The sequence below is a fragment of the Dasypus novemcinctus genome, chromosome 10 (assembly GCF_030445035.2).
Source record: "Dasypus novemcinctus isolate mDasNov1 chromosome 10, mDasNov1.1.hap2, whole genome shotgun sequence".
Taxonomy (NCBI): Eukaryota; Metazoa; Chordata; class Mammalia; order Cingulata; family Dasypodidae; genus Dasypus; species Dasypus novemcinctus.
This window is the reverse complement of record NC_080682.1, coordinates 20,102,657-20,110,662: the sequence shown is the minus strand read 5'-3', so window position 1 is coordinate 20,110,662 and position 8,006 is coordinate 20,102,657.

Here is an 8,006-nt window from a genome sequence, read left to right as displayed (position 1 = left end):
TAGATGTCAGCTTACATCCTTCCTCTACCCCCCAATTTCCTGTAAGCCTATCTTCCAGTCTCTAGCTCTCTAAGGCAGCTTATTTCATATCATTGAGGTCATGTAGTATTTGTCCTTCAATGCCTGGGTTGCTTCACTCAGCATAAGGTTCTCAAGATTCATCCATGTTATCATGTGTGTTTGTAGTGTATTTGTTCTTAAAGCCGAGTAGTATTCCATTGTATGTATATACCACATTTTATTGATCCACTCATCTGTTGATGGGCATTTGCGTTGATTCCAACTTTTGGCGATAGTAAACAATGCTGCTATGAACATTGGTGTGCATATACCGGTTTGTGTCCTTGTTTTCAGTTCTGCTGGGTATATACCCAGCACTGGTATTGCTGGGTCATATGGCAAATCTATGGTTAGTGTTTTGAGAAACTGCCAAACTGTCCTCCAGAATGGTTGGATCCTTCTGCATTCCCACCAGCAGTGGATGAGTGTTCTTATTTCTTCACATCCTCTCCAACATTTGTATTCTTCTGTTTTTTTCATAGCTGCCAATCTTATGGGAGTAAGATGGTATCTCATTGTAGTTTTGATTTGCATTTCCCTAATAGTTAGACATTTGGAGCATTTTTTCATGTGCATTTTAGCCATTTGTATTTCTTCTTTGGAAAACTGTCTGTTTAAATTTTTTCCCATTTTTCAAATGGGTTGTTTATCTCTTTATTTTCAAGATATAGGAGTTCTTTATATATGCAAGTTATAAGTCTCTAATCAGATATGTGGTTGCCAAATATTTTCTCCCATTGTGTGGGTTCCCTTTTTACTTTCTTGACAAACTCCTTTGAGGTGCAGAAGGCTTTAATTTTGAGAAAGTCCAATTTATCTATTTGTTCTTTTGCTGCTCGTGCTTTTGGTGTGATGTTCATGAAGCCATTTCCTATTATAAGGTCTTGTAGATGTTTCCCTACACTGCTTTCCAAAGCCTTTATGGTCTTGGCTCTTATATTTAGATCTTTGATCCATCTTGAGTTGATCTTTGTATAAAGTGTGAGATGGTAATCCTCTTTCATTCTTCTACATATGGATATCCAGTTCTCCAGGCACCATTTGTTGAAAAGGCCATTCTCTCCCAGTTGGGAGGGTTTGGTGGCTTTATTGAATATTATATGGCTATATATATGAGGTTCTATATCTGATCTTTCAATTCAATTCCATTGGTCTGTGTGTCTCTCCTTATGCCTATACCATGCTGTTTTAACTACTGTAGCTTTGTAGTATGTTTTGAAGTCAGGTAGTGTGATTCCTCCAATTTCACTTTTCTTTTTCAATATGTCTTTGGCTATTCAGGGCCTCTTTCCTTTCCAAATAAATTTCATAGTTAGTTTTTCTAGTTCCGTAAAGAAGGCTGTGTTGATTTTTATTGGGATAGCATTGAATGTGAAGATCAGTTTTGGTAAGATAGACATCTTCATAATATTTAGTCTTCCTATCCATGAACAGGGAATATTCTTCCATTTATGTAGGTCTTCTTTGATTTCCTTGAACAGTCTTGTATAGTTCTTGGTGTATAAGTTTTTTACATCTTTAGGTAAATTTATTCCTAAATATTTGATTTTTTTATTTACTATTGTGAATGGTATTTGTTTCTTGATTTCCTCCTGATCTTGCTCGTTATTGGTGTACAGAAATGCACTGATTTTTGTGCATTGATCTTATAACCTGAGACTTTACTAAACTCATTTATGAGTTCTAGAAGCTTTGTTGTAGACCTCTTAGGGTTTTCTATGTATAGGATCATGTCATCTGCAAATAATGAAATTTTGACTTCTTCCTTTCCAATTTGAATGCCTTTTATATCTAGTTCTTGCCTCAGTGCTCGAGCCAGTACTTCTAAGACATTGTTAAATAGAAGGGGAGAGAGTGGGCAACCTTGTCTTATTCCTCACTTTAGAGGGAAGGATTTTAGGATTTCTCCATTGTAAACAATGTTGGCTGTAGGTTTTTCATATATACTCTTTATCATGTTCAAAAAATTTCCTTGTATTCTGATCTTTTGGAGTGTTTTTATCAAGAAAGGTGCTGTATTTTGTCAAATGCTTTTTCTGCATCCATAGATAAAATCATGTGATTTTTTCCCTTCAGTCTGTTTATATGGTGTATTACATTGATTGATGTTCTTATGTTGAACCATCCTTGCATAAATGGAATGAATCCCACTTGGTTGTGGTGTATAATTCATTTAATGTGTTGTTGAATACAATTAGCAAGTATTTTGTTAAGTATTTTTGCATCTAGGTTCATTAGAGAAATTGTTCTGTAATTTTCCTTTCTTGTTGTGTCTTTGCTTGGCTTTGGTACTAGGGTAATTTTGGCATCATGGAAGGATTTAGGCAATGTTCCTTCTGTTTTGATTTTTTGGAAGAGTTTTGGTAGGACTGGTGTTAGTTCTTTCCAGAATGTTTTGTAGAATTCACCTGTGAAGCTGTCTGGCCCTGGGCTCTTCTTAGTTGGGAGGTTTTTAATGACTGATTCTATCTCTTTACTTGTGATTGGTTTGTTGAGATCATCAATTTCTTCTTTTGTCAATATGGGTTGCTTATGTGTTTCTAGGAATTTGTCCATTTCCTCTGAATTGTCATTTTTGTTGGAATATAGTTTTTCAAAGTATCCTCTTATGATAGTCTTTATTTCTGTGGGGTCAATGGTGATATCTCTTTTCTCATTTCTTATTTTGTGTATTTGCATCTTCTCTCTTCTTTTCTTTGTTAGTCTCACTAAAGGTTTGTCAATTTTATTGATCTTCTCAAAAAACCAGCTCTTGGTCTTGTTTATCTTTTCAAGTGCTTTCTTATTTTCTATTTCATTTAGTTCTGCTCTTGTCTTTGTTATTTCCTTCCTTCTTCTTCCTGTGGGATTACTTTGTTGTTTTTTTCTTAATTCCTCCAAATGTGCAGTTAGTTCTTCAGTTTTTGCTCTTTCTTCTTTTTTGATGTATGAATTTATGGCTATAAATTTCCATCTCAGTACTGCTTTTGCTGCATCCCATAAATTTTGGTATGTTGTGTTATCATTATCATTTGTTTCAAGGTAGTCATTGATTTCTTTTGAGATTTCCTCTTTGACCCACTGTTTTTCTAAGAACATGCTGTTTAATTTCCAAATCATGGTGCGAAATCTGGGCCTCTGGCCCTTGCAAATTTCCAGCCTCACTCCACTGTGGACAGTGATATTATTTCGTATGATTTCAATCTTTCTGAATTCATTAAGCCTTTCTTTGTGACCTAGCATATGGTCTATCTTGGAGAATGATCCATGTGCACTTGAGAAAAATGTATATCCTGCTGTGTTTGGGTGTAATGATCTGTATATGTCTATTATATCCATCTCCTTTAAAGATACTGTTCGAATATTTTGTTTCTTTATTGATTCTCTTTTCAGATGTTCTGTGCAGAGTTGATAGTGGTGTATTAAAATCCCTCACTATAATTGTAGATGCATCTATTCTTTCACTTAGTTTTTCCAGCGTTTGCCTCATGTATTTAGAGGTACCCTTGTTAGGAGCATAAATATTTATGATTGTTTGTTCTTCTTGACAGATTGTCCCTTTCACTAATATGTAGTATCCTTCTTTGTCTCTCACAACAGTTTCACATTTAAAGTCTGTTTTGTCTGATATTAATATAGCTACTGCTGCCTTTTTTTTGGTTATTGTTTGCTTGTAAGATTGTTTTCTAACCACTCACTTTCAGCCTCCATGAGTCTCTGGGTCTAAGATGTGTCTCTTGTAGACAGCATATAGATGGGTCATATTTCCTTATCCAATGTCCCACCCTGATTCTTTTGATAGGTGAGTTTAATCCATTGACATTCAGTGTTATTACTTTCAAGGAATTATTTATGTTTGCCATATTTTGATTGGACTTGTGTTTGTCATATTTTGTTTGTTGTTTTTTTTTCCCCTTCTCTTTTTGTCTGTTTTGTTGCTCTTACACTCTCCTCCAACTCTGCCTGTCCTGTTTTTTCCTTTCTTCCTGCAGAACTCCCTTTATAATTTCTTGAAGGGGAGGTTTCTTGTTGGCATACTCTTTCAGTTTCTGTTTGTCTGCGAATATTTTGAACTCTCCATCACTTTCGAATGCTAGTTTAGCTGGATAGAGTATTCTTGGTTGGAAATTTTTTTCTTTTAGTACCTTGACTATATCATACCACTGCCTTCTTGCCTCCATGGTTTCAGATGAGAAATCAGCACTTAATCTTATGGAGCTTCCCTTGTATGTGATGGTTTTCTTTTCTCTTGCTGCTTTTAGAATTTTCTCTTTGTCTTGAGCATTGAATAATTTGACAAGTATATGTCTTGGGGTGGGCCTTTTGGGGTTTATGACGATTGGGGTGCGCTGTTCTTCTTGGATATGTACATCTGTCTCTTTCAGTAGATTTGGGAAGTTTTCAGCCATTATTTCCAGCAACACTCCTTCTGACCCTTTTCCCTTCTCTTTTCCTTCTGGGATGCCTATAATACGTATGTTTGAGCATTTTGCATTATCATTCAGGTCCCTAAGTCCTAGCTGGATTTTTTCTATCTTTTTATCGATCAATTCTACTATATGCTTGATTTCCAATGTACTGTCTTCCACGTCGCTAATTCTCTGCTCTGCCTCTTCTATTCTGCTGATATTTGCTGCGAGTGTATTTTTGATTTCTTGAACTGTGATGTTCATTCTCATCATGTCTGTCATCTTTTTGCGTATGTCTGCAATTTCCCCTCCAAGTGTTGTCTTCATGTTGTTAACCTTTTCCTTTACTTCATTAAATTTGTCTGTTATATATATTCTGATATCTTTAATTACTTGTGCGAAGTTCTGCTCCCCTTCCTGGTTTTTAGTTTGTTGATTGGATTCAGCCATGTTTTCCTGATTACTGGTTTGGTTTGTAGATTTTTGTTGCTGTGTGGTCATCATTTTATCTTGATGGATTTAATCAGTTCATTAGCTTCTTTATCTAGTCTTGGGGATTAATTAGCTGTTGTTTTTGCATAAGTGTTATATATCTTCTCTTTGTCACTTTGTTCTTCTTATTCTAATTTCTTATTGCTGGTTGAGTTCACTTTAAAGGAAAGTATTAGGGTCAGGGAAAGGCAATTGTGTAAGCATGGAAAAAGTGTAAAGTATTATTGGTGATAAATGTTAACAGAGCAACAATGTGAGATCTGGGAGGATGGATATTAGATTCATGTAAGTTGTGTAGAGTTATAGCAGTAGGTAGAGTACCTATAATGAGGTAGTCGACTGAATATGGGAGGAATATGGTATGAATTAAAAAGCTAGTGTTTTCGTGAGAGAGGGAAAGAGAAAAGAAAGGCAAGAGTTTCAAGAGTGGATAAAAGACAGAAAACAAAACAAAGGTATTAGAAATTAAGAGTTAGACTCTTTGGGGATCAAAGAAAGGGAGGTGGGATATAGGAGAGACAGTAGATCATGGGGGATATCAAGATGTAGGGGAAAGGGGATAGTGTAGGTAGCCAAAATCAATTCACACAGAAATGAGGCAATGAAGGATGAGGAAACCCAGCAAATGTGAGGTGTTTCCTGCAGCGCCTATTGTATAATTAAGATAAAATAAAATGAGAAGAAAATGAGGGATGAGAGAGGAAAAAAAAAGAGAAGAAAGAAAGAAAAAGGGGTTGGGTAAAGAAAAGGGAGGGGAACAAGGAAGGAAAAGAAAAAAAGATATAGAACAACCACAACAGCAAAAACAAACAAACAAAAAAAACCCTAAATAACTGAAAAGAAAAAACTTTGGGGGATACAATGGGAGAAAATACTACGAGATAATGCAATGTTAGCAATCAGGACAATAAAAAATAAAAAAATAAAATGAAAATAAAAACAAAACAAAACAGAAAAGAAAAAATGCAAACGTTGAGGGCTAGGACATTCAAGGACCTCAGATGGACCTGAGGGCATGATGGATTCAGGGATGGAAAATCTGTGATATTGAAGACTCAAGAGGTGTGAGTCTCTGGGTTGTGGCCCACCAGGGTTTAGGGGACTCAGACCTGGCAACCTCAAATCTGGTTAACAGGGAGCCTGGGAGCACTGCAGTGCAACATGGCCTTCAGGGATCCCCACAGCTGGGTGCCAGCCCTATGGGAAAGGTCACATCCGCAAACTCTGACCTATGTGTCTGAACTCCACAATTCACTCACTCACTCGGGTCTCTTCTGTGGCTGTATCACCAATTTGACTTCAGGACACCTCCCACCCTGTAAGCCACAGGAACGGCCACCTGGGGGCGTCTCTACACTGCAGCCAATTTAATGATGCAGATCAGTAGCCCTGCCTGGGGGTAGGGCTCCAGCCGGAAACGCCAATAACAGAGTCCAAAACTGAAATTCCCACGCTTCACAAAATATTCCCCTAATCGGCTTCCAGACATCTCCCACCCTGCCAGTCCCTAAAACAGTCTCCTGGTGATGTCTCTTTATTGTGAACAATTTAAGGCTGCTGCAGATTGGCAGCCGGCCTTGTGGGGTGGGGCTCTAGCCAGAAGTGCTATTATTTGTGTCCACGATCAAAAATTCCCCGCCTCACAATAAAACTCCCATTTGTCTCCCCAAATCGGTCTGCGAAGGCCTCCTGCCCTGTTATCCCCCCAATAGCCTGCCCAGTACCGCAGAGCCTCCAGGAATGGTCGCCACTGCACTGATGCCACGGCTCTGCCCACCCCAGGAGTGAGTGTCCTGCACGCAGCTCCCACCTCCGTGTAATAGAGCCCAATTTTATCTTATACATGAATTTTCTCTGTTACCTTCCCACCAAATTGATGTCCAGATACCTCCTGCCCTGCTAAATCCCGAAACAGCCTGGTCCCGAAAAATTTCCAACACTGCCCAGTGCTTTTTGCAGGAGAGATTATCAGGTATGCTCACTCAGCCACCATCTTTCCCCGCCCCCCCCCCCCGAAAACCTCTTGTTATTCAAATGAGACCTCTCTTTAAGCCAAAGTCAGCAAATAAATGCACTACCTCACTGCCCTCCCTCTCCCCCAACGCCTTTGTGGAACATGACTCCTGGGTATGAGCTTCTTTGGAACTGAGGGATTAATACCAAGAATGAACCAGCAATCCATTTGGGAAAAAACCTTGAGCAAAAGAGGGAAACATCAAGTACAAAAGAATTTTTATGGCTAAGAGGTTTCAAAATGAGTTAGGAGGTCATTCCAGAAGTTACACTTAAGCATGTCTCAGGCAAAAGTCACTAATTGCCACTGTGAACAAAGCCTCAAACAGGGGTGCTCTTGAGGGCTTTATAGCCATCCAGACTCTAGAAATGAGCACCCTGTCAGTGGGCCTTGCCTTGAATTATATGAAAACCAATTTTCCCCATTGTAACAGAGTTAGATTCATTTATAATTTCCCTACAAATGATTCTTCCACTCCTTCTATTTGAGTCTATAATTAGCACTATGCCTGTTACATGTATGTCTCAAAGAGTTAAATCTTTGGTCTGTTCATATGCCAGTTGAGTCCTAAATCTCAGAAGAGTTATGGCCAACACCTACTCTCCAGTTCACCAGACTTGTCCAGGACAACTAATAAAATGGTGATGATAGACAACCTCCATTACAAAAATCAGAGTGTACCTACAACAGCAATCAAAATAGTTCCTTCCATTTGCCCCATAAAATCTAAACCCCCTCTCAATCTGAGGCAGAGTGGGCATCACCGTCTACAAATCCTCAAGTTTGAGGAATGAACAAAGATAAGGGGGGAAAACAATCATGGATAAAGTAATTTATTAATATTGTAGTAATGGAAGAACATATAACATTGATATAAAGATAGTGGTTACTAGAGGTTCTGAGGGGAGCTGGAGGAAATAATCGTTGGAACATAGGGCATTTTTAGTGCATTGGAATTAAGTGTAAACCACAATGTAAACTATAGAGCTTGGTTAGTATCAATATTTCAGTATTTATTCATCAATTGTAAAAAATGTACCACACTATTGCAA